At 45.4% G+C, this 25,979-nt stretch overlaps 1 pseudogene; it reads left to right on the forward strand.

The window, feature by feature from the left end:
* The first annotated feature begins 1,936 nt into the window (after positions 1–1,936).
* Positions 1,937–25,979, forward strand: part of LOC135548939 (polypyrimidine tract-binding protein 3-like) — a 107,032-nt pseudogene continuing 82,989 nt past the window's right edge.

Below are 25,979 nucleotides of genomic sequence, written 5' to 3' on the forward strand. Positions count from 1 at the left end.
CACATCGACAGATTTAGTGATCTGAACGGGCTTATCCAGAGTGATTTACAGGAGGAGCAATTAGCGTTAAGTGCCTTACTTAAGGGCACAGACAGAATTGTCACCTTGTCGGCTCTGGGATTCAAACAATAGATCCAGTTTTAAATAGGAATGAATCGGAAAAGCTTATAGGCTATCAGCCGCCAGAAACAAGGAAGCATTTAACACTGTGTCCCTCTGCGGGGGGGTTCGTATGCTAATGTTTATAGAACAACTCATGGAAGAGATATGATTTATTCAGGCTGTAGCCTGCCCAACAGGATATATTTTCAGAGCTATACAAGTAATGCTATTCCTCAGATTACTGGTCGATGAATGTCACATGGTCTTGTAGTGACCATGTGATATGGGTCACACACACGGGATGAGAGAGAGAGAGAAAGAGAGCGAGGCAGCATAACATTTGGAAGTCTAGCTTTCCCTTTGTATTGAAGTTGTGTTCTCATTGGATGTGTTTACAAAACTCCAGTATGTCCAGTCAGACTGGAGCAACAAGTTTCTACATGCTTCAGTGCTCATTGTGCTGCATGGCTAGAACCGTGATCAGTCAACTGTTGACATGCAGGAAAACACAGATGCGATTTTGTACAGGGAATGCAGCCATCTGATGTGAAGCTCTACAGCCTATAATCCAGGGACTAAATGTCCTAGTAAATGGTTGACACATACTCCAATTAATGTTGACAGTTATCGTTGACTGTTTGTTTGTGTGTGTGAACCACACAGACGAAAGCAAGATCACTGTTAGTAACAACCTGTGATAGAAGAAACAGGCCAGGATAGGTTTATTATTTCGTTATTATCTTATATACGTGTGTATTACAGGCTTATATAATGTATACTACAGACTCATTACAGGCTTATATAATGTATACTACAGACTCATTACAGGCTTATATAATGTATACTACAGACTCATTACAGGCTTATATAATGTATACTACAGACTCATTACAGGCTTATATAATGTATACTACAGACTCATTACAGGCTTATATAATGTATACTACAGACTCATTACAGGCTTATATAAACTAGTTGGTTCAAACCCTGATTGGCTGACAGCCATGGTATATCAGACAGTATACCACAGGTAAGACAAAACTTTTATTTTTACTGCTCTAATTATGTTGATAACCAGTTTATAACAGCAATAAGGCACCTTGGGGGTTTGTGAAATATGGCCAATATACACCCTCTCGTGCCTTATTGCTTAAGTATGTTACAGGCGTATATACGTGTATATTACCATGCTTAAATACATATATATTACAGGCTTAATACATGTATATATATATTTTTTTTAACTTCATTTAACTAGGCACGTCAGTTAAGATCAAATTCTTCTTTACAATGGCAGCCTAGGGACAGTGGGTTAACTGCCTTGTTCAGAACTGCAGATTTTTACCTAGTCAGTTCAGGGATTCGAGAGAGCAACCTTTCGGATACTGGCCCAACGCTCCAACCACTAGGCTCCCTTCCACCCGAAATAAGAATACGTGGTACGGCTTTATTGTGTCTCTCTCGGGGTAAATTAGTGTGGACTGTGGGAGATTGATTAAAATGGAGAGTCTTGGATCAGTGGAATCCATTAACTTGATTAATTAATACCTGCCGTTGATCAAGATTATCCCTGCTTAACTAACTCCTAGTCTGCAGCAGACAAGTGGCTCGACTCCAATCTTTCCCTACATGATAACCCCTCCCGCTATCTCTCTGACATGGCGGGCAAAGCTATATTCCAGCCGTATTTCTGTCCAAGCTGCGTGCGGGGAGATGGTGCGCTAGGGCGCAGATTGGTGCTTGGATGCGTGTTCGTTGTTGAAAGTGACAAAGGTGTGTCTCTTTTGGAGCTGCCTGAGAGGGGAGGCCATTTTGTACAGCGAGGCAGGCAGGCAGGCAGGCGTCTGTACATGTCTGTATGTCTGTGCTCACGTCAGGAACAGGAAGCGTGCCATTGTGCGTATGAGAGAGAACATTTTCTGTGTTGTGGGGGCGAGGGTTATACCAGAGGCGCTAGTAACAACACCCAAACCTATTTCTTCACTTTGCTTGAGCGTTCACTGTCCTTTCTACACTGTTTCCTCTGTGCAATGGATGGGTATGTTGTTGTTGTTTTTTTACAATATTTGCTGATGATACACACGCATGTAACACTGTTTTACCTAACACTTCGCACCATTTCATGTAGCTTATAGTGTGGAATTATAGGCACGGAAAGAGCATTTAGAGAACTGAACGCGGTAGGATAGGGGGCGCAAACAAGCCCCTCTCAGTCAATTAAACCGTACCTTTTGGTTCTTTTAAGAGTTTAGACACATTTAATGGTGTTATTCTATTATATTAAAGACTTCAAGTCGCTGGAAAAAAAAAACTATAGCATGTGGAGGAAATCCCATTTTCCGTGTTTTTATGCGCATGGGTGTTTGCTTGTTCCATTATTTGAGTTTGATTTTGAGGAAGTGATAGAAAACAACACAGTTTCCTTCAATTATTGTGTTGTCTAGCTTTTTATATATTTGTTATTCATGCATGATGTTTATCGATACCTCCTCTCACAGAGGGACAGTAAAATGAACATTAGATTAAGATACGCTGCCATTTTAAGATATGTAAGGGGCGTTTCTGTCTTGTTCGCGGAAAACAACAGCATGCTCTGATATATAAAGCATCATCTAGAGAACGCGTACAACTTGTTTGAAGAGACAACTACTAAAGTAAAAGTATTATGTGATCTACTCGTAGATATACGTTGTATCATAGATGTTTAAACAACTCAACGGGAGCTATTCTATATCATTGTTTACAACTCGTGTGCGAGGAAAAGGAGCGACGACGGGGAGGGGAGGGGGTGGTTGATATCAAATCTTCCTCCTAACCATTTCCTTACAACATTTTAATACATGTTTTTAGTTAGACTTCATACGTCCAATTATGGGTTTAGGCTACGCTATAATTCATTAACAAGTATCTGGATGCAATACATTAGCAATAACATTATCATAGCCTATAACGCTTGAATCTTATTTTCGCCTATAAGCCAACTTGCAATTGCTGACCATAACTGTGCAGTTTTGTAAGACAATTTGTAACAATTCCATGCCAACTCCAACTTGGAATTGTCTGCCACGCTGCCTGACATACCTTGCCCTGTCTTCCTGAAACAAAAGACGCGGCCAGCTTGACCGCTCTGCTTCTCCCTTTGTGAGCTAATGTAACAAATACAATGTAACGAAGTGGATCATCACAGTTAAACCACTTGCACGAGTTGGGGTCCTCGTGTAGGAGGATATGGACATGAACGTTGTATTAAATGTAACCGATGATTCCAATGTACAGTGAGCTGTGTGTGGTGTGTTCTGTGAGCTTCTGTATCAGAGATTGTACATCACACATCTCTCTACGGAAACTATCGGTGATAAGGCAGGCTATTCTTTATTTTTTTATTTTTTTATTTCACCTTTATTTAACCAGGTAGGCTAGAAGAGAACAAGTTCTCATTTACAACTGCGACCTGGTCAAGATAAAGCAAAGCAAAGCAGTGTGACACAGACAACAACACAGAGTTACACATGGAGTAAAACAAACATACAGTCAATAATACAGTAGAAAAGTCTATATACAGTGTGTGCTAATGGAGTAAGGAGGTAAGGCAATAAATAGGCCATAATAGCAAGGAATTACAATTTAGCAATTAAACACTGGAATGATATATATGCAGATGATGATGTGCAAGTAGAAATACTGGTGTGAAAAATAGCAAAAAAGCAAATAAAAACAATATGGGGATGAGGTAGGAAGTTGGTTGGATGGGCTATTTGCAGCGATCGGTAAGCTGCTCTGACAGCTGATGCTTAAAGTTAGTGAGGGAGATATAAGTTTCCAACTTCAGTCATTTTTGCAATTCGTTCTAGTCATTGGCAGCAGAGAACTGGAAGGAAAGGGGGTGTTGGCTTTGGGGATGACCAGTGAGATATACCTGCTGGAGCGCGTGCTACGGGTGGGTGTTGTTATCGTGACCAGTGAGCTGAGATAAGGAGGGGCTTTACCTAGCGAAGACTTATAGATGACCTGGAGCCAGTGGGTCTGGCGACGAATATGTAGCGAGGGCCAGCCAACGAGAGCATACAGGTCGCGGTGGTAGGTAGTATATGGCGCTTTGGTGATAAAACGGATGGCACTGTGATAGACTGCATCCAGTTTGCTGAGTAGAATGTTGGAGGCTATTTTGTAAATTACATCGCCGAAGTCGAGGATCGGTAGGATAGTCAGTTTTACGAGGGTATGTTTGGCAGCATGAGTGAAGGATGCTTTGTTGCTAAATTGGAAGCCAATTCTAGATTTAAGTTTGGATCGGAGATGCTTATTAATATGAGTCTGGAAGGAGAGTTTACAGTCCAGCCAGACACCTAGGTATTTGTAGTTGTCCACATATTCTAGGCATCTGTCAGTGATAAGGCAGGCTATTTTATAGGCCTATACTGAAACGTGTGAGTAGGCTAGTTGGTTTGCCACGTCATCCCCCTTCTTGATGTGAACCAAAACACAACAGTCCATTTACTGTAGACTGTGTCATCATAGCACAGTGATAATGTGTTTGTAATCTTAATTCTTCAGTTCAGAAATAAATTGATCTTGATAACATATTTGCATGTTTGCTGAACACACTGGTGCCAGGTGTTAACCCCAACAAATCTTTTGAATATTAAATATTGATCAAATATTTATCCACAGATGAATAATAACTGCTGTTGTTCATTTCCCTTTGGTCCTGTCTTGTTGATTAAACCTGATAACTTTGGTCCTGTCTTGTTGATTAAACCTGATAACTTTGGTCCTGTCTTGTTGATTAAACCTGATAACTTTGGTCCTGTCTTGCCCATTAAACCTGATAACTTTGGTCCTGTCTTGTTGATTAAACCTGATAACTTTGGTCCTGTCTTGTTGATTAAACCTGATAACTTTGGTCCTGTCTTGTTGATTAAACCTGATAACTTTGGTCCTGTCTTGTTGATTAAACCTGATAACTTTGGTCCTGTCTTGTTGATTAAACCTGATAACTTTGGTCCTGTCTTGCCCATTAAACCTGATAACGTTGGCACTGTCTTATTGATTAAACCTGATAACCCATACAGGGATTGTTCTGTGTTTTAGTCAGTCTCAAATATAAATGTCTACTCTGTGTTTGTTTTACACAATCTATAGCACATCAACTCAAATCACATTTTATTGTTCACATGCACAGAATACAACAGGTTTAGACTTAACAGGGAAATGCTTACTTATGAGCACATTCCCAACAATGCAGAGTTAAAAAGTAAAAGCATTTGCAAGTAAAAAATATAAAATAGTTACCTGATAAATAGCAATAAAAAGGCTATATACAAGGAGTACCGGTACAGAGTCAATGTGCAAGGGTATGAGGTAGTTGAGGTATTTGAGGTAATATGTACATGTAGGTATGGGTAGAAGTGACTTGGCGTCAGGATATATAATAAACAGCAGCAGCAACGTGTCTGGAGAGTGTGAAAGACTGTCTATGTGTGAGTGGCATCACTATTTTTTTTTTTGTGTGTGTGTGTTGTGTGTGTGTGTGAGCATATGTGTCTGTGTGTTGCAGTGTTAGTCTAAGTTTGTGTTATTGTGTTGGTAGAGTCCAGTGTGTGTTATTGTGTTGGTAGAGTCCAGTGTGTGTTATTGTGTTGGTAGAGTCCAGTGTGTGTTATTGTGTTGGTAGAGTCCAGTGTGTGTTATTGTGTTGGTAGAGTCCAGTGTGTGTTATTGTGTTGGTAGAGTCCAGTGTGTGTTGGTAGAGTCCAGTGTGTTGGTAGAGTCCAGTGTGTGTTATTGTGTTGGTAGAGTCCAGTGTGTGTTATTGTGTTGGTAGAGTCCAGTGTGTGTTATTGTGTCGGTAGAGTCCAGTGTGTTGGTGTGTTGGTAGAGTCCAGTGTGTTAGGGTGTTGGTAGAGTCCAGTGTGTGTTATTGTGTCGGTAGAGTCCAGTGTGTGTTGGTAGAGTCCAGTGTGTTAGTCGAGTCCAGTGTGTGTTATTGTGTCGGTCGAGTCCAGTGTGTGTTATTGTGTCGGTAGAGTCCAGTGTGTTATTGTGTCGGTAGAGTCCAGTGTGTGTTGGTAGAGTCCAGTGTGTGTTATTGTGTTGGTAGAGTCCAGTGTGTGTTATTGTGTCGGTAGAGTCCAGTGTGTGTTATTGTGTCGGTAGAGTCCAGTGTGTGTTATTGTGTCGGTAGAGTCCAGTGTGTGTCGGTAGAGTCCAGTGTGTGTTGGTGTGTTGGTAGAGTCCAGTGTGTTAGTGTGTCGGTAGAGTCCAGTGTGTTATTGTGTCGGTAGAGTCCAGTGTGTGATTGTGTCGGTAGAGTCCAGTGTGTGTTGGTAGAGTACAGTGTATGTTGGTCGAGTCCAGTGTGTGTTGGTAGATTCCAGTGTGTGTTATTGTGTTGGTAGAGTTCAGTGTGTGTTATTGTGTTGGTAGAGTCCAGTGTGTGTTGGTAGAGTCCAGTGTGTTGGTGTGTTGGTAGAGTCCAGTGTGTTGGTAGAGTCCAGTGTGTTGGTGTGTTGGTAGAGTCCAGTGTGTGTTGGTAGAGTCCAGTGTGTGTTATTGTGTTGGTAGAGTCCAGTGTGTGTTATTGTGTTGGTAGAGTCCAGTGTGTGTTATTGTGTTGGTAGAGTCCAGTGTGTGTTATTGTGTTGGTAGAGTCCAGTGTGTGTTGGTAGAGTCCGGTGTGTGTTGGTAGAGTCCAGTGTGTGTTATTGTGTTGGTAGAGTCCAGTGTGTGTTGGTAGAGTCCAGTGTGTGTTGGTAGAGTCCAGTGTGTGTTGGTAGAGTCCAGTGTGTGTTGGTAGAGTCCAGTGTGTGTTGGTAGAGTCCAGTGTGTGTTGGTAGAGTCCAGTGTGTTAGTGTGTCGGTAGAGTCCAGTGTGTTAGTGTGTCGGTAGAGTCCAGTGTGTGATTGTGTCGGTAGAGTCCAGTGTGTGTTGGTAGAGTCCAGTGTGTGTTATTGTGTTGGTAGAGTCCAGTGTGTGTCGGTAGAGTCCAGTGTGTGTTATTGTGTTGATAAAGTCCAGTGTGTGTTGGTGTGTTGGTAGAGTCCAGTGTGAGTTAGTGTGTTGATAGAGTCCAGTGTGTGTTGGTAGAGTCCAGTGTGAGTTAATGTGTCGGTAGAGTCCAGTGTGTGTTGGTAGAGTCCAGTGTGTGTTATATTGTTGGTAGAGTCCAGTGTGTGTTATATTGTTGGTAGAGTACAGTGTGTGTTATATTGTCGGTAGAGTCCAGTGTGTGTCGGTAGAGTCCAGTGTGTGTTATTGTGTTGGTACAGTCCAGTGTGTGTTATTGTGTTGGTAGAGTCCAGTGTGTGTTGGTGTGTTGGTAGAGTCCAGTGTGTGTTGGTGTGTTGGTAGAGTCCAGTGTGTGATTGTGTCGGTAGAGTCCAGTGTGTGATTGTGTCGGTAGAGTCCAGTGTGTGATTGTGTCGGTAGAGTCCAGTGTGTGATTGTGTCGGTAGAGTCCAGTGTGTGTGATTGTGTCGGTAGAGTCCAGTGTGTGTGATTGTGTCGGTAGTGTCCAGTGTGTGCTATTGTGTCGGTAGAGTCCAGTGTGTGCTATTGTGTCGGTAGAGTCCAGTGTGTGTTGGTAGAGTCCAGTGTGTGTTATTGTGTTGGTAGAGTCCAGTGTGTGTTATATTGTTGGTAGAGTCCAGTGTGTGTCGGTAGAGTCCAGTGTGTGTCGGTAGAGTCCAGTGTGTGTTATTGTGTTGGTACAGTCCAGTGTGTGTTATTGTGTTGGTAGAGTCCAGTGTGTGTCGGTAGAGTACAGTGTATGTTGGTCAAGTCCAGTGTGTGTAAGTGTGTTGGTCGAGTCCAGTGTGTGTCGGTAGAGTACAGTGTGTGTTGGTAGAGTCCAGTGTGTGTTATTGTGTTGGTAGAGTCCAGTGTGTGTCGGTAGAGTACAGTGTGTGTTGGTAGAGTCCAGTGTGTGTTATTGTGTTGGTAGAGTCCAGTGTGTGTTATTGTGTTGGTAGAGTCCAGTGTGTGTCGGTAGAGTACAGTGTATGTTGGTCGAGTCCAGTGTGTGTTAGTGTGTTGGTAGAGTCCAGTGTGTGTTATTGTGTTGGTAGAGTCCAGTGTGTGTTGGGGTGTTGGAAGAGTCCAGTGTGTGTTGGGGTGTTGGAAGAGTCCAGTGTGTGTTATTGTGTTGGTAGAGTCCAGTGTGTGTTATTGTGTTGGAAGAGTCCAGTGTGTGTTGGGGTGTTGGAAGAGTCCAGTGTGTGTTATTGTGTTGGTAGAGTCCAGTGTGTGTTATTGTGTTGGAAGAGTCCAGTGTGTGTTATTGTGTTGGTAGAGTCCAGTGTGTGTTATTGTTTCGGTAGAGTCCAGTGTGTGTTATTGTGTCGGTAGAGTCCAGTGTGTTATTGTGTTGGTAGAGTCCAGTGTGTGTCGGTAGAGTCCAGTGTGTGTTATTGTGTCGGTAGAGTCCAGTGTGTGTTGGTAGAGTCCAGTGTGTGTTGGTGTGTTGATAGAATCCAGTGTGTGTTGGTAGAGTCCAGTGTGTGTTGGTAGAGTCCAGTGTGTGTTATTGTGTTGGTAGAGTCCAGTGTGTGACGGTGGAGTCCAGTGTGTGTTATTGTGTTGATAAAGTCCAGTGTGTGTTGGTGTGTTGGTAGAGTCCAGTGTGAGTTAGTGTGTTGATAGAGTCCAGTGTGTGTTGGTAGAGTCCAGTGTGAGTTAGTGTGTTGGTAGAGTCCAGTGTGTGTTGGTAGAGTCCAGTGTGTGTTATATTGTTGGTAGAGTACAGTGTGTGTTATATTGTTGGTAGAGTCCAGTGTGTGTCGGTAGAGTCCAGTGTGTGTCGGTAGAGTCCAGTGTGTGTTATTGTGTTGGTACAGTCCAGTGTGTGTTATTGTGTTGGTAGAGTCCAGTGTGTGTTGGTGTGTTGGTAGAGTCCAGTGTGTGTTGGTGTGGGTAGAGTCCAGTGTGTGATTGTGTCGGTAGAGTCCAGTGTGTGATTGTGTCGGTAGAGTCAAGTGTGTGATTGTGTCGGTAGAGTCCAGTGTGTTATTGTGTTGATAGAGTCCAGTGTGTGTTATTGTGTTGGTAGAGTCCAGTGTGTGTGATTGTGTCGGTAGTGTCCAGTGTGTGCTATTGTGTCGGTAGAGTCCAGTGTGTGCTATTGTGTCGGTAGAGTCCAGTGTGTGTTGGTAGAGTCCAGTGTGTGTTATTGTGTTGGTAGAGTCCAGTGTGTGTTATATTGTTGGTAGAGTCCAGTGTGTGTCGGTAGAGTCCAGTGTGTGTCGGTAGAGTCCAGTGTGTGTTATTGTGTTGGTACAGTCCAGTGTGTGTTATTGTGTTGGTAGAGTCCAGTGTGTGTCGGTAGAGTACAGTGTATGTTGGTCGAGTCCAGTGTGTGTAAGTGTGTTGGTCGAGTCCAGTGTGTGTCGGTAGAGTACAGTGTGTGTTGGTAGAGTCCAGTGTGTGTTATTGTGTTGGTAGAGTCCAGTGTGTGTCGGTAGAGTACAGTGTGTGTTGGTAGAGTCCAGTGTGTGTTATTGTGTTGGTAGAGTCCAGTGTGTGTTATTGTGTTGGTAGAGTCCAGTGTGTGTCGGTAGAGTACAGTGTATGTTGGTCGAGTCCAGTGTGTGTTAGTGTGTTGGTAGAGTCCAGTGTGTGTTATTGTGTTGGTAGAGTCCAGTGTGTGTTGGGGTGTTGGAAGAGTCCAGTGTGTGTTGGGGTGTTGGAAGAGTCCAGTGTGTGTTATTGTGTTGGTAGAGTCCAGTGTGTGTTATTGTGTTGGAAGAGTCCAGTGTGTGTTGGGGTGTTGGAAGAGTCCAGTGTGTGTTATTGTGTTGGTAGAGTCCAGTGTGTGTTATTGTGTTGGAAGAGTCCAGTGTGTGTTATTGTGTTGGTAGAGTCCAGTGTGTGTTATTGTTTCGGTAGAGTCCAGTGTGTGTTATTGTGTTGGTAGAGTCCAGTGTGTTATTGTGTTGGTAGAGTCCAGTGTGTGTTATTGTGTTGGTAGAGTCCAGTGTGTGTCGGTAGAGTACAGTGTATGTTGGTCGAGTCCAGTGTGTGTTGGTGTGTTGATAGAATCCAGTGTGTGTTGATAGAGTCCAGTGTGTGTTGGTAAAGTCCAGTGTGTTAGTGTGTCGGTAGAGTCCAGTGTGTGATTGTGTCGGTAGAGTCCAGTGTGTGATTGTGTCGGTAGAGTCCAGTGTGTGATTGTGTCGGTAGAGTCCAGTGTGTGTTATTGTGTCGGTATAGTCCAGTGTGTGTTATTGTGTCGGTAGAGTCCAGTGTGTGTCGGTAGAGTCCAGTGTGTGTTATTGTGTTGGTAGAGTCCAGTGTTTGTTATTGTGTTGATAAAGTCCAGTGTGTGTTATTGTGTCGGTAGAGTCCAGTGTGTGATTGTGTCGGTAGAGCCAAGTGTGTGTTATTGTGTCGGTAGAGTCCAGTGTGTGTTATTGTGTCGGTAGAGTCCAGTGTGTGTTGGTAGAGTCCAGTGTGTGTTATTGTGTTGGTAGAGTCCAGTGTGTGTTATATTGTTGGTAGAGTCCAGTGTGTGTCGGTAGAGTCCAGTGTGTGTTATTGTGTTGGTAGAGTCCAGTGTGTGTCGGTAGAGTACAGTGTGTGTTGGTAGAGTCCAGTGTGTGTTATTGTGTTGGTAGAGTCCAGTGTGTGTTATTGTGTTGGTAGAGTCCAGTGTGTGTCGGTAGAGTACAGTGTATGTTGGTCGAGTCCAGTGTGTGTTAGTGTGTTGGTAGAGTCCAGTGTGTGTTATTGTGTTGGTAGAGTCCAGTGTGTGTTGGGGTGTTGGAAGAGTCCAGTGTGTGTTGGGGTGTTGGAAGAGTCCAGTGTGTGTTATTGTGTTGGTAGAGTCCAGTGTGTGTTATTGTGTTGGTAGAGTCCAGTGTGTGTTATTGTGTTGGAAGAGTCCAGTGTGTGTTATTGTGTTGGTAGAGTCCAGTGTGTGTTATTGTGTTGGTAGAGTCCAGTGTGTGTTATTGTTTCGGTAGAGTCCAGTGTGTGTTATTGTGTCGGTAGAGTCCAGTGTGTTATTGTGTTGGTAGAGTCCAGTGTGTGTCGGTAGAGTGCAGTGTATGTTGGTCGAGTCCAGTGTGTGTTGGTGTGTTGGTAGAGTCCAGTGTGAGTTAGTGTGTTGATAGAGTCCAGTGTGTGTTGGTAGAGTCCAGTGTGTGTTGGTAGAGTCCAGTGTGTGTTGGTAAAGTCCAGTGTGTGATTGTGTCGGTAGAGTCCAGTGTGTGATTGTGTCGGTAGAGTCCAGTGTGTGTTATTGTGTCGGTAGAGTCCAGTGTGTGTTATTGTGTCGGTATAGTCCAGTGTGTGTTATTGTGTCGGTAGAGTCCAGTGTGTGTTATTGTGTCGGTAGAGTCCAGTGTGTGTTATTGTGTCGGTAGAGTCCAGTGTGTGTCGGTAGAGTCCAGTGTGTGTTATTGTGTTGGTAGAGTCCAGTGTTTGTTATTGTGTTGATAAAGTCCAGTGTGTGTTATTGTGTTGGTAGAGTTCAGTGTGTGTTGGTGTGTTGGTAGAGTCCAGTGTGAGTTAGTGTGTTGATAGAGTCCAGTGTGTTAGTGTGTCGGTAGAGTCCAGTGTGTGTTAGTGTGTCGGTAGAGTCCAGTGTGTGTTAGTGTGTCGGTAGAGTCCAGTGTGTTATTGTTTCGGTAGAGTCCAGTGTGTGTTATTGTTTCGGTAGAGTCCAGTGTGTGTTATTGTGTCGGTAGAGTCCAGTGTGTTATTGTGTTGGTAGAGTCCAGTGTGTGTTATTGTGTTGGTAGAGTCCAGTGTGTTATTGTGTTGGTAGAGTGCAGTGTATGTTGGTCGAGTCCAGTGTGTGTTGGTGTGTTGATAGAATCCAGTGTGTGTTGATAGAGTCCAGTGTGTGTTGGTAAAGTCCAGTGTGTTAGTGTGTCGGTAGAGTCCAGTGTGTGATTGTGTCGGTAGAGTCCAGTGTGTGATTGTGTCGGTAGAGTCCAGTGTGTGATTGTGTCGGTAGAGTCCAGTGTGTGTTATTGTGTCGGTAGAGTCCAGTGTGTGTTATTGTGTCGGTAGAGTCCAGTGTGTGTCGGTAGAGTCCAGTGTGTGTTATTGTGTTGGTAGAGTCCAGTGTTTGTTATTGTGTTGATAAAGTCCAGTGTGTGTTATTGTGTCGGTAGAGTCCAGTGTGTGATTGTGTCGGTAGAGCCAAGTGTGTGTTATTGTGTCGGTAGAGTCCAGTGTGTGTTATTGTGTCGGTAGAGTCCAGTGTGTGTTGGTAGAGTCCAGTGTGTGTTATTGTGTTGGTAGAGTCCAGTGTGTGTTATATTGTTGGTAGAGTCCAGTGTGTGTCGGTAGAGTCCAGTGTGTGTTGGTAGAGTCCAGTGTGTGTTATTGTGTTGGTAGAGTCCAGTGTGTGTTATTGTGTTGGTAGAGTCCAGTGTGTGTTATTGTGTCGGTAGAGTCCAGTGTGTGTTATTGTGTCGGTAGAGTCCAGTGTGTGTCGGTAGAGTCCAGTGTGTGTTGGTGTGTTGGTAGAGTCCAGTGTGTTAGTGTGTCGGTAGAGTCCAGTGTGTTATTGTGTCGGTAGAGTCCAGTGTGTGATTGTGTCGGTAGAGTCCAGTGTGTGTTGGTAGAGTACAGTGTATGTTGGTCGAGTCCAGTGTGTGTTGGTAGATTCCAGTGTGTGTTCTTGTGTTGGTAGAGTTCAGTGTGTGTTATTGTGTTGGTCGAGTCCAGTGTGTGTTGGTAGAGTCCAGTGTGTTGGTGTGTTGGTAGAGTCCAGTGTGTGTTATTGTGTTGGTAGAGTCCAGTGTGTGTTATTGTGTTGGTAGAGTCCAGTGTGTGTTATTGTGTCGGTAGAGTCCAGTGTGTGTCGGTAGAGTCCAGTGTGTGTTGGTGTGTTGGTAGAGTCCAGTGTGTTATTGTGTCGGTAGAGTCCAGTGTGTGATTGTGTCGGTAGAGTCCAGTGTGTGTTATTGTGTTGGTAGAGTCCAGTGTGTGTCGGTAGAGTACAGTGTATGTTGGTCGAGTCCAGTGTGTGTTGGTAGATTCCAGTGTGTGTTATTGTGTTGGTAGAGTTCAGTGTGTGTTATTGTGTTGGTAGAGTCCAGTGTGTGTTGGTAGAGTCCAGTGTGTTGGTGTGTTGGTAGAGTCCAGTGTGTTGGTGTGTTGGTAGAGTCCAGTGTGTGTTGGTAGAGTCCAGTGTGTGTTATTGTGTTGGTAGAGTCCAGTGTGTGTTATTGTCTTGGTAGAGTCCAGTGTGTGTTATTGTGTTGGTAGAGTCCAGTGTGTGTTATTGTGTTGGTAGAGTCCAGTGTGTGTTGGTAGAGTCCAGTGTGTGTTATTGTGTTGGTAGAGTCCAGTGTGTGTTGGTAGAGTCCAGTGTGTGTTGGTAGAGTCCAGTGTGTGTTGGTAGAGTCCAGTGTGTGTTGGTAGAGTCCAGTGTGTGTTGGTAGAGTCCAGTGTGTTATTGTGTCGGTAGAGTCCAGTGTGTTATTGTGTCGGTAGAGTCCAGTGTGTGTTAGTGTGTCGGTAGAGTCCAGTGTGTGTTATTGTGTCGGTAGAGTCCAGTGTGTGTTGGTAGAGTCCAGTGTGTGTTATTGTGTTGGTAGAGTCCAGTGTGTGTCGGTAGAGTCCAGTGTGTGTCGGTAGAGTCCAGTGTGTGTTATTGTGTTGATAAAGTCCAGTGTGTGTTGGTGTGTTGGTAGAGTCCAGTGTGAGTTAGTGTGTTGATAGAGTCCAGTGTGTGTCGGTAGAGTCCAGTGTGTGTTATTGTGTCGGTAGAGTCCAGTGTGTGTTGGTAGAGTCCAGTGTGTGTTATATTGTTGGTAGAGTCCAGTGTGTGTTATATTGTTGGTAGAGTACAGTGTGTGTTATATTGTTGGTAGAGTCCAGTGTGTGTCGGTAGAGTCCAGTGTGTGTCGGTAGAGTCCAGTGTGTGTTATTGTGTTGGTACAGTCCAGTGTGTGTTATTGTGTTGGTAGAGTCCAGTGTGTGTTGGTGTGTTGGTAGAGTCCAGTGTGTGTTGGTGTCGGTAGAGTCCAGTGTGTGATTGTGTCGGTAGAGTCCAGTGTGTGATTGTGTGTCGGTAGAGTCCAGTGTGTGATTGTGTCGGTAGAGTCCAGTGTGTGATTGTGTCGGTAGAGTCCAGTGTGTGATTGTGTCGGTAGAGTCCAGTGTGTGATTGTGTCGGTAGAGTCCAGTGTGTGATTGTGTCGGTAGAGTCCAGTGTGTGATTGTGTCGGTAGAGTCCAGTGTGTGTGATTGTGTCGGTAGAGTCCAGTGTGTGCTATTGTGTCGGTAGAGTCCAGTGTGTGCTATTGTGTCGGTAGAGTCCAGTGTGTGTTGGTAGAGTCCAGTGTGTGTTATTGTGTTGGTAGAGTCCAGTGTGTGTTATATTGTTGGTAGAGTCCAGTGTGTGTCGGTAGAGTCCAGTGTGTGTCGGTAGAGTCCAGTGTGTTATTGTGTTGGTACAGTCCAGTGTGTGTTATTGTGTTGGTAGAGTCCAGTGTGTGTCGGTAGAGTACAGTGTATGTTGGTCGAGTCCAGTGTGTGTAAGTGTGTTGGTCGAGTCCAGTGTGTGTCGGTAGAGTACAGTGTGTGTTGGTAGAGTCCAGTGTGTGTTATTGTGTTGGTAGAGTCCAGTGTGTGTCGGTAGAGTACAGTGTGTGTTGGTAGAGTCCAGTGTGTGTTATTGTGTTGGTAGAGTCCAGTGTGTGTTATTGTGTTGGTAGAGTCCAGTGTGTGTCGGTAGAGTACAGTGTATGTTGGTCGAGTCCAGTGTGTGTTGGTGTGTTGGTAGAGTCCAGTGTGAGTTAGTGTGTTGATAGAGTCCAGTGTGTGTTGGTAGAGTACAGTGTGTGTCGGTAGAGTCCAGTGTGTGTTGGTAAAGTCCAGTGTGTGATTGTGTCGGTAGAGTCCAGTGTGTGATTGTGTCGGTAGAGTCCAGTGTGTGTTATTGTGTCGGTAGAGTCCAGTGTGTGTTATTGTGTCGGTATAGTCCAGTGTGTGTTATTGTGTCGGTAGAGTCCAGTGTGTGTTATTGTGTCGGTAGAGTCCAGTGTGTGTTATTGTGTCGGTAGAGTCCAGTGTGTGTCGGTAGAGTCCAGTGTGTGTTATTGTGTCGGTAGAGTCCAGTGTTTGTTATTGTGTTGATAAAGTCCAGTGTGTGTTATTGTGTTGGTAGAGTTCAGTGTGTGTTGGTGTGTTGGTAGAGTCCAGTGTGAGTTAGTGTGTTGATAGAGTCCAGTGTGTTAGTGTGTCGGTAGAGTCCAGTGTGTGTTAGTGTGTCGGTAGAGTCCAGTGTGTGTTAGTGTGTCGGTAGAGTCCAGTGTGTTATTGTTTCGGTAGAGTCCAGTGTGTGTTATTGTTTCGGTAGAGTCCAGTGTGTGTTATTGTGTCGGTAGAGTCCAGTGTGTTATTGTGTTGGTAGAGTCCAGTGTGTGTTATTGTGTCGGTAGAGTCCAGTGTGTTATTGTGTCGGTAGAGTACAGTGTATGTTGGTCGAGTCCAGTGTGTGTTGGTGTGTTGATAGAATCCAGTGTGTGTTGATAGAGTCCAGTGTGTGTTGGTAAAGTCCAGTGTGTTAGTGTGTCGGTAGAGTCCAGTGTGTGATTGTGTCGGTAGAGTCCAGTGTGTGATTGTGTCGGTCGAGTCCAGTGTGTGACTGTGTCGGTAGAGTCCAGTGTGTGTTATTGTGTCGGTAGAGTCCAGTGTGTGTTATTGTGTCGGTAGAGTCCAGTGTGTGTCGGTAGAGTCCAGTGTGTGTTATTGTGTTGGTAGAGTCCAGTGTTTGTTATTGTGTTGATAAAGTCCAGTGTGTGTTATTGTGTCGGTAGAGTCCAGTGTGTGATTGTGTCGGTAGAGCCAAGTGTGTGTTATTGTGTCGGTAGAGTCCAGTGTGTGTTATTGTGTCGGTAGAGTCCAGTGTGTGTTGGTAGAGTCCAGTGTGTGTTATTGTGTTGGTAGAGTCCAGTGTGTGTTATATTGTTGGTAGAGTCCAGTGTGTGTCGGTAGAGTCCAGTGTGTGTTGGTAGAGTCCAGTGTGTGTTATTGTGTTGGTAGAGTCCAGTGTGTGTTATTGTGTTGGTAGAGTCCAGTGTGTGTTATTGTGTCGGTAGAGTCCAGTGTGTGTTATTGTGTCGGTAGAGTCCAGTGTGTGTCGGTAGAGTCCAGTGTGTGTTGGTGTGTTGGTAGAGTCCAGTGTGTTAGTGTGTCGGTAGAGTCCAGTGTGTTATTGTGTCGGTAGAGTCCAGTGTGTGATTGTGTCGGTAGAGTCCAGTGTGTGTTGGTAGAGTACAGTGTATGTTGGTCGAGTCCAGTGTGTGTTGGTAGATTCCAGTGTGTGTTATTGTGTTGGTAGAGTTCAGTGTGTGTTATTGTGTTGGTAGAGTCCAGTGTGTGTTGGTAGAGTCCAGTGTGTTGGTGTGTTGGTAGAGTCCAGTGTGTGTTATTGTGTTGGTAGAGTCCAGTGTGTGTTATTGTGTCGGTAGAGTCCAGTGTGTGTTATTGTGTCGGTAGAGTCCAGTGTGTGTCGGTAGAGTCCAGTGTGTGTTGGTGTGTTGGTAGAGTCCAGTGTGTTAGTGTGTCGGTAGAGTCCAGTGTGTTATTGTGTCGGTAGAGTCCAGTGTGTGATTGTGTCGGTAGAGTCCAGTGTGTGTTGGTCGAGTACAGTGTATGTTGGTCGAGTCCAGTGTGTGTTGGTAGATTCCAGTGTGTTATTGTGTTGGTAGAGTTCAGTGTGTGTTATTGTGTTGGTAGAGTCCAGTGTGTGTTGGTAGAGTCCAGTGTGTTGGTGTGTTGGTAGAGTCCAGTGTGTTGGTGTGTTGGTAGAGTCCAGTGTGTGTTGGTAGAGTCCAGTGTGTGTTATTGTGTTGGTAGAGTCCAGTGTGTGTTATTGTCTTGGTAGAGTCCAGTGTGTGTTATTGTGTTGGTAGAGTCCAGTGTGTGTTATTGTGTTGGTAGAGTCCAGTGTGTGTTGGTAGAGTCCGGTGTGTGTTATTGTGTTGGTAGAGTCCAGTGTGTGTTATTGTGTTGGTAGAGTCCAGTGTGTGTTGGTAGAGTCCAGTGTGTGTTGGTAGAGTCCAGTGTGTGTTGGTAGAGTCCAGTGTGTGTTGGTAGAGTCCAGTGTGTTAGTGTGTCGGTAGAGTCCAGTGTGTTAGTGTGTCGGTAGAGTCCAGTGTGTTAGTGTGTCGGTAGAGTCCAGTGTGTGATTGTGTCGGTAGAGTCCAGTGTGTGTTGGTAGAGTCCAGTGTGTGTTATTGTGTTGGTAGAGTCCAGTGTGTGTCGGTAGAGTCCAGTGTGTGTCGGTAGAGTCCAGTGTGTGTTATTGTGTTGATAAAGTCCAGTGTGTGTTATTGTGTTGGTAGAGTCCAGTGTGAGTTAGTGTGTTGATAGAGTCCAGTGTGTGTCGGTAGAGTCCAGTGTGTGTTATTGTGTCGGTAGAGTCCAGTGTGTGTTGGTAGAGTCCAGTGTGTGTTATATTGTTGGTAGAGTCCAGTGTGTGTTATATTGTTGGTAGAGTACAGTGTGTGTTATATTGTTGGTAGAGTCCAGTGTGTGTCGGTAGAGTCCAGTGTGTGTCGGTAGAGTCCAGTGTGTGTTATTGTGTTGGTAGAGTCCAGTGTGTGTTGGTGTGTTGGTAGAGTCCAGTGTGTGTTGGTGTCGGTAGAGTCCAGTGTGTGTTGGTGTCGGTAGAGTCCAGTGTGTGATTGTGTCGGTAGAGTCCAGTGTGTGATTGTGTCGGTAGAGTCCAGTGTGTGATTGTGTCGGTAGAGTCCAGTGTGTGATTGTGTCGGTAGAGTCCAGTGTGTGATTGTGTCGGTAGAGTCCAGTGTGTGATTGTGTCGGTAGAGTCCAGTGTGTGATTGTGTCGGTAGAGTCCAGTGTGTGATTGTGTCGGTAGAGTCCAGTGTGTGTTATTGTGTCGGTAGAGTCCAGTGTGTGTTATTGTGTCGGTAGAGTCCAGTGTGTGTTATTGTGTCGGTAGAGTCCAGTGTGTGTTGGTAGAGTCCAGTGTGTGTTATTGTGTTGGTAGAGTCCAGTGTGTGTTATATTGTTGGTAGAGTCCAGTGTGTGTCGGTAGAGTCCAGTGTGTGTCGGTAGAGTCCAGTGTGTTATTGTGTTGGTACAGTCCAGTGTGTGTTATTGTGTTGGTAGAGTCCAGTGTGTGTCGGTAGAGTACAGTGTATGTTGGTCGAGTCCAGTGTGTGTAAGTGTGTTGGTCGAGTCCAGTGTGTGTCGGTAGAGTACAGTGTGTGTTGGTAGAGTCCAGTGTGTGTTATTGTGTTGGTAGAGTCCAGTGTGTGTCGGTAGAGTACAGTGTGTGTTGGTAGAGTCCAGTGTGTGTTATTGTGTTGGTAGAGTCCAGTGTGTGTTATTGTGTTGGTAGAGTCCAGTGTGTGTCGGTAGAGTACAGTGTATGTTGGTCGAGTCCAGTGTGTGTTAGTGTGTTGTTAGAGTCCAGTGTGTGTTAGTGTGTTGGTAGAGTCCAGTGTGTGTTATTGTGTTGGTAGAGTCCAGTGTGTGTCGGTAGAGTCCAGTGTGTGTCGGTAGAGTCCAGTGTGTTATTGTGTTGGTACAGTCCAGTGTGTGTTATTGTGTTGGTAGAGTCCAGTGTGTGTCGGTAGAGTACAGTGTATGTTGGTCGAGTCCAGTGTGTGTTATTGTGTTGGTAGAGTCCAGTGTGTGTCGGTAGAGTACAGTGTGTGTTGGTAGAGTCCAGTGTGTGTTATTGTGTTGGTAGAGTCCAGTGTGTGTCGGTAGAGTACAGTGTATGTTGGTCGAGTCCAGTGTGTGTTGGTAGATTCCAGTGTGTGTTATTGTGTTGGTAGAGTTCAGTGTGTGTTATTGTGTTGGTAGAGTCCAGTGTGTGTTGGTAGAGTCCAGTGTGTTGGTGTGTTGGTAGAGTCCAGTGTGTTGGTGTGTTGGTAGAGTCCAGTGTGTGTTGGTAGAGTCCAGTGTGTGTTATTGTGTTGGTAGAGTCCAGTGTGTGTTGGTAGAGTCCAGTGTGTGTTATTGTGTTGGTAGAGTCCAGTGTGTGTTATTGTGTTGGTAGAGTCCAGTGTGTGTTGGTAGAGTCCAGTGTGTGTTATTGTGTCGGTAGAGTCCAGTGTGTGTTGGTAGAGTCCAGTGTGTGTTGGTAGAGTCCAGTGTGTGTTGGTAGAGTCCAGTGTGTGTTGGTAGAGTCCAGTGTGTGTTGGTAGAGTCCAGTGTGTTAGTGTGTCGGTAGAGTCCAGTGTGTTAGTGTGTCGGTAGAGTCCAGTGTGTTAGTGTGTCGGTAGAGTCCAGTGTGTGATTGTGTGGTAGAATCCAGTGTGTGTTGGTAGAGTCCAGTGTGTGTTATTGTGTTGGTAGAGTCCAGTGTGTGACGGTAGAGTCCAGTGTGTGTCGGTAGAGTCCAGTGTGTGTTATTGTGTTGATAAAGTCCAGTGTGTGTTGGTGTGTTGGTAGAGTCCAGTGTGAGTTAGTGTGTTGATAGAGTCCAGTGTGTGTCGGTAGAGTCCAGTGTGTGTTATTGTGTCGGTAGAGTCCAGTGTGTGTTGGTAGAGTCCAGTGTGTGTTATATTGTTGGTAGAGTCCAGTGTGTGTTATATTGTTGGTAGAGTACAGTGTGTGTTATATTGTTGGTAGAGTCCAGTGTGTGTCGGTAGAGTCCAGTGTGTGTTAGAGTCCAGTGTGTGTTATTGTGTTGGTAGAGTCCAGTGTGTGTCGGTAGAGTACAGTGTATGTTGGTCGAGTCCAGTGTGTGATTGTGTCGGTAGAGTCCAGTGTGTGATTGTGTCGGTAGAGTCCAGTTTGTGATTGTGTCGGTAGAGTCCAGTGTGTGATTGTTTCGGTAGAGTCCAGTGTGTGATTGTGTCGGTAGAGTCCAGTGTGTGATTGTGTCGGTAGAGTCCAGTTTGTGATTGTGTCGGTAGAGTCCAGTGTGTGATTGTGTCGGTAGAGTCCAGTGTGTGATTGTGTCGGTAGAGTCCAGTGTGTGTGATTGTGTCGGTAGAGTCCAGTGTGTGCTATTGTGTCGGTAGAGTCCAGTGTGTGCTATTGTGTCGGTAGAGTCCAGTGTGTGTTGGTAGAGTCCAGTGTGTGTTATTGTGTTGGTAGAGTCCAGTGTGTGTTATATTGTTGGTAGAGTCCAGTGTGTGTCGGTAGAGTCCAGTGTGTGTCGGTAGAGTCCAGTGTGTTATTGTGTTGGTACAGTCCAGTGTGTGTTATTGTGTTGGTAGAGTCCAGTGTGTGTCGGTAGAGTACAGTGTATGTTGGTCGAGTCCAGTGTGTGTGTAAGTGTGTTGGTCGAGTCCAGTGTGTGTCGGTAGAGTACAGTGTGTGTTGGTAGAGTCCAGTGTGTGTTATTGTGTTGGTAGAGTCCAGTGTGTGTCGGTAGAGTACAGTGTGTGTTGGTAGAGTCCAGTGTGTGTTATTGTGTTGGTAGAGTCCAGTGTGTGTTATTGTGTTGGTAGAGTCCAGTGTGTGTCGGTAGAGTACAGTGTATGTTGGTCGAGTCCAGGGTGTGTTAGTGTGTTGGTAGAGTCCAGTGTGTGTTATTGTGTTGGTAGAGTCCAGTGTGTGTTATATTGTTGGTAGAGTCCAGTGTGTGTCGGTAGAGTCCAGTGTGTGTCGGTAGAGTCCAGTGTGTTATTGTGTTGGTACAGTCCAGTGTGTGTTATTGTGTTGGTAGAGTCCAGTGTGTGTCTGTAGAGTACAGTGTATGTTGGTCGAGTCCAGTGTGTGTAAGTGTGTTGGTCGAGTCCAGTGTGTGTCGGTAGAGTACAGTGTGTGTTGGTAGAGTCCAGTGTGTGTTATTGTGTTGGTAGAGTACAGTGTGTGTCGGTAGAGTACAGTGTGTGTTGGTAGAGTCCAGTGTGTGTTAGTGTGTTGGTAGAGTCCAGTGTGTGTTATTGTGTTGGTAGAGTCCAGTGTGTGTCGGTAGAGTACAGTGTATGTTGGTAGAGTCCAGTGTGTGTTGGGGTGTTGGTAGAGTCCAGTGTGTGTTGGGGTGTTGGAAGAGTCCAGTGTGTGTTGGGGTGTTGGAAGAGTCCAGTGTGTGTTGGGGTGTTGGAAGAGTCCAGTGTGTGTTATTGTGTTGGTAGAGTCCAGTGTGTGATTGTGTCGGTAGAGTCCAGTGTGTGTTGGTCGAGTACAGTGTATGTTGGTCGAGTCCAGTGTGTGTTGGTAGATTCCAGTGTGTGTTATTGTGTTGGTAGAGTTCAGTGTGTGTTATTGTGTTGGTAGAGTCCAGTGTGTGTTGGTAGAGTCCAGTGTGTTGGTGTGTTGGTAGAGTCCAGTGTGTGTTATTGTGTTGGTAGAGTCCAGTGTGTGTTATTGTGTCGGTAGAGTCCAGTGTGTGTTATTGTGTCGGTAGAGTCCAGTGTGTGTCGGTAGAGTCCAGTGTGTGTTGGTGTGTTGGTAGAGTCCAGTGTGTTAGTGTGTCGGTAGAGTCCAGTGTGTTATTGTGTCGGTAGAGTCCAGTGTGTGATTGTGTCGGTAGAGTCCAGTGTGTGTTGGTCGAGTACAGTGTATGTTGGTTCCAGTGTGTGTTGGTAGATTCCAGTGTGTGTTATTGTGTTGGTAGAGTTCAGTGTGTGTTATTGTGTTGGTAGAGTCCAGTGTGTGTTGGTAGAGTCCAGTGTGTTGGTGTGTTGGTAGAGTCCAGTGTGTTGGTGTGTTGGTAGAGTCCAGTGTGTGTTGGTAGAGTCCAGTGTGTGTTATTGTGTTGGTAGAGTCCAGTGTGTGTTATTGTCTTGGTAGAGTCCAGTGTGTGTTATTGTGTTGGTAGAGTCCAGTGTGTGATTGTGTCGGTAGAGTCCAGTGTGTGTTGGTAGAGTCCAGTGTGTTATTCTGTCGGTAGAGTCCAGTGTGTGTCGGGAGAGTCCAGTGTGTGTCGGTAGAGTCCAGTGTGTGTTGGTAGAGTCCAGTGTGTGTTGGTAGAGTCCGGTGTGTGTTGGTAGAGTCCAGTGTGTTATTGTGTCGGTAGAGTCCAGTGTGTTATTGTGTCGGTAGAGTCCAGTGTGTTATTGTGTCGGTAGAGTCCAGTGTGTGATTGTGTCGGTAGAGTCCAGTGTGTGTTGGTAGAGTCCAGTGTGTGTTATTGTGTTGGTAGAGTCCAGTGTGTGTCGGTAGAGTCCAGTGTGTGTCGGTAGAGTCCAGTGTGTGTTATTGTGTTGATAAAGTCCAGTGTGTGTTGGTGTGTTGGTAGAGTCCAGTGTGAGTTAGTGTGTTGATAGAGTCCAGTGTGTGGTAGAGTCCAGTGTGTGTTATTGTGTTAGAGTCCAGTGTGTGTTGGTAGAGTCCAGTGTGTGTTATATTGTTGGTAGAGTCCAGTGTGTGTTATTGTGTTGGTAGAGTCCAGTGTGTGTTGGTGTGTTGGTAGAGTCCAGTGTGTGTTGGTGTGTTGTTAGAGTCCAGTGTGTGATTGTGTCGGTAGAGTCCAGTGTGTGATTGTGTCGGTAGAGTCCAGTGTGTGATTGTGTCGGTAGAGTCCAGTGTGTGATTGTGTCGGTAGAGTCCAGTGTGTGATTGTGTCGGTAGAGTCCAGTGTGTGATTGTGTCGGTAGAGTCCAGTGTGTGATTGTGTCGGTAGAGTCCAGTGTGTGATTGTGTCGGTAGAGTCCAGTGTGTGATTGTGTCGGTAGAGTCCAGTGTGTGATTGTGTCGGTAGAGTCCAGTGTGTGTGATTGTGTCGGTAGAGTCCAGTGTGTGCTATTGTGTCGGTAGAGTCCAGTGTGTGCTATTGTGTCGGTAGAGTCCAGTGTGTGTTGGTAGAGTCCAGTGTGTGTTATTGTGTTGGTAGAGTACAGTGTGTGTTATATTGTTGGTAGAGTCCAGTGTGTGTCGGTAGAGTCCAGTGTGTGTCGGTAGAGTCCAGTGTGTGTTATTGTGTTGGTACAGTCCAGTGTGTGTTATTGTGTTGGTAGAGTCCAGTGTGTGTTGGTAGAGTCCAGTGTGTGTTATTGTGTCGGTAGAGTCCAGTGTGTGTTATTGTGTCGGTAGAGTCCAGTGTGTGTTGGTAGAGTCCAGTGTGTGTTATATTGTTGGTAGAGTCCAGTGTGTGTTATTGTGTTGGTAGAGTCCAGTGTGTGTTGGTGTGTTGGTAGAGTCCAGTGTGTGTTGGTGTGTTGGTAGAGTCCAGTGTGTGATTGTGTCGGTAGAGTCCAGTGTGTGATTGTGTCGGTAGAGTCCAGTGTGTGATTGTGTCGGTAGAGTCCAGTGTGTGATTGTGTCGGTAGAGTCCAGTGTGTGATTGTGTCGGTAGAGTCCAGTGTGTGATTGTGTCGGTAGAGTCCAGTGTGTGATTGTGTCGGTAGAGTCCAGTGTGTGATTGTGTCGGTAGAGTCCAGTGTGTGATTGTGTCGGTAGAGTCCAGTGTGTGTGATTGTGTCGGTAGAGTCCAGTGTGTGTTATTGTGTCGGTAGAGTCCAGTGTGTGTTATTGTGTCGGTAGAGTCCAGTGTGTGTTGGTAGAGTCCAGTGTGTGTTATTGTGTTGGTAGAGTCCAGTGTGTGTTATATTGTTGGTAGAGTCCAGTGTGTGTCGGTAGAGTCCAGTGTGTGTCAGTAGAGTCCAGTGTGTTATTGTGTTGGTACAGTCCAGTGTGTGTTATTGTGTTGGTAGAGTCCAGTGTGTGTCGGTAGAGTACAGTGTGTGTTGGTAGAGTCCAGTGTGTGTTATTGTGTTGGTAGAGTCCAGTGTGTGTCGGTAGAGTACAGTGTGTGTTGGTAGAGTCCAGTGTGTGTTATTGTGTTGGTAGAGTCCAGTGTGTGTTATTGTGTTGGTAGAGTCCAGTGTGTGTCGGTAGAGTACAGTGTATGTTGGTCGAGTCAGTGTGTGTTAGTGTGTTGGTAGAGTCCAGTGTGTGTTATTGTGTTGGTAGAGTCCAGTGTGTGTTATATTGTTGGTAGAGTCCAGTGTGTGTCGGTAGAGTCCAGTGTGTGTCGGTAGAGTCCAGTGTGTGTTATTGTGTTGGTACAGTCCAGTGTGTGTTATTGTGTTGGTAGAGTCCAGTGTGTGTCGGTAGAGTACAGTGTATGTTGGTCGAGTCCAGTGTCAGTGTAAGTGTGTTGGTCGAGTCCAGTGTGTTTCGGTAGAGTACAGTGTATGTTGGTCGAGTCCAGTGTGTGTTATTGTGTTGGTAGAGTCCAGTGTGTGTCGGTAGAGTACAGTGTGTGTTGGTAGAGTCCAGTGTGTGTTATTGTGTTGGTAGAGTCCAGTGTGTGTTATTGTGTTGGTAGAGTCCAGTGTGTGTCGGTAGAGTACAGTGTATGTTGGTCGAGTCCAGTGTGTGTTAGTGTGTTGGTAGAGTCCAGTGTGTGTTGGGGTGTTGGAAGAGTCCAGTGTGTGTTGGGGTGTTGGAAGAGTCCAGTGTGTGTTATTGTGTTGGAAGAGTCCAGTGTGTGTTATTGTGTTGGTAGAGTCCAGTGTGTGTTATTGTTTCGGTAGAGTCCAGTGTGTGTTATTGTGTCGGTAGAGTCCAGTGTGTTATTGTGTTGGTAGAGTCCAGTGTGTGTCGGTAGAGTGCAGTGTATGTTGGTCGAGTCCAGTGTGTGTTGGTGTGTTGGTAGAGTCCAGTGTGAGTTAGTGTGTTGATAGAGTCCAGTGTGTGATTGTGTCGGTAGAGTCCAGTGTGTGTTATTGTGTCGGTATAGTCCAGTGTGTGTTATTGTGTCGGTATAGTCCAGTGAGTGTCGGTAGAGTCCAGTGTGTGTTATTGTGTTGGTAGAGTCCAGTGTGTGTTATTGTGTTGATAAAGTCCAGTGTGTGTTATTGTGTTGGTAGAGTTCAGTGTGTGTTGGTGTGTTGGTAGAGTCCAGTGTGAGTTAGTGTGTTGATAGAGTCCAGTGTGTGTTGGTAGAGTCCAGTGTGAGTTAGTGTGTTGGTAGAGTCCAGTGTGTTAGTGTGTCGGTAGAGTCCAGTGTGTTAGTGTGTCGGTAGAGTCCAGTGTGTGTTAGTGTGTCGGTAGAGTCCAGTGTGTGTTAGTGTGTCGGTAGAGTCCAGTGTGTGTTATTGTGTCGGTAGAGTCCAGTGTGTGTTATTGTGTCGGTAGAGTCCAGTGTGTGTTGGTAGAGTCCAGTGTGTGTTATTGTGTTGGTAGAGTCCAGTGTGTGTTATATTTTTGGTAGAGTCCAGTGTGTGTCGTAGAGTCCAGTGTGTGTCGGTAGAGTCCAGTGTGTGTTATTGTGTTGGTACAGTCCAGTGTGTGTTATTGTGTTGGTAGAGTCCAGTGTGTGTCGGTAGAGTACAGTGTATGTTGGTCGAGTCCAGTGTGTGTTAGTGTGTTGGTAGAGTCCAGTGTGTGTTATTGTGTTGGTAGAGTCCAGTGTGTGTCGGTAGAGTACAGTGTGTGTTGGTAGAGTCCAGTGTGTGTTATTGTGTTGGTAGAGTCCAGTGTGTGTTATTGTGTTGGTAGAGTCCAGTGTGTGTCGGTAGAGTACAGTGTGTTGGTCGAGTCCAGTGTGTGTTAGTGTGTTGGTAGAGTCCAGTGTGTGTTATTGTGTTGGTAGAGTCCAGTGTGTGTTAGTGTGTTGGAAGAGTCCAGTGTGTGTTATTGTGTTGGTAGAGTCCAGTGTGTGTTATTGTGTTGGTAGAGTCCAGTGTGTGTTATTGTGTTGGTAGAGTCCAGTGTGTGTTATTGTTTCGGTAGAGTCCAGTGTGTGTTATTGTGTCGGTAGAGTCCAGTGTGTTATTGTGTTGGTAGAGTCCAGTGTGTGTCGGTAGAGTACAGTGTATGTTGGTCGAGTCCAGTGTGTGTTGGTGTGTTGGTAGAGTCCAGTGTGTGTTATTGTGTTGGTAGAGTCCAGTGTGTGTTGGTAGAGTCCAGTGTGTGTTGGTAGAGTCCAGTGTGTGTTGGTAAAGTCCAGTGTGTTAGTGTCGGTAGAGTCCAGTGTGTGATTGTGTCGGTAGAGTCCAGTGTGTGTTATTGTGTCGGTAGAGTCCAGTGTGTGTTAT

Source organism: Oncorhynchus masou, chromosome 11 (genome assembly GCF_036934945.1).
Source record: "Oncorhynchus masou masou isolate Uvic2021 chromosome 11, UVic_Omas_1.1, whole genome shotgun sequence".
Taxonomy (NCBI): Eukaryota; Metazoa; Chordata; class Actinopteri; order Salmoniformes; family Salmonidae; genus Oncorhynchus; species Oncorhynchus masou.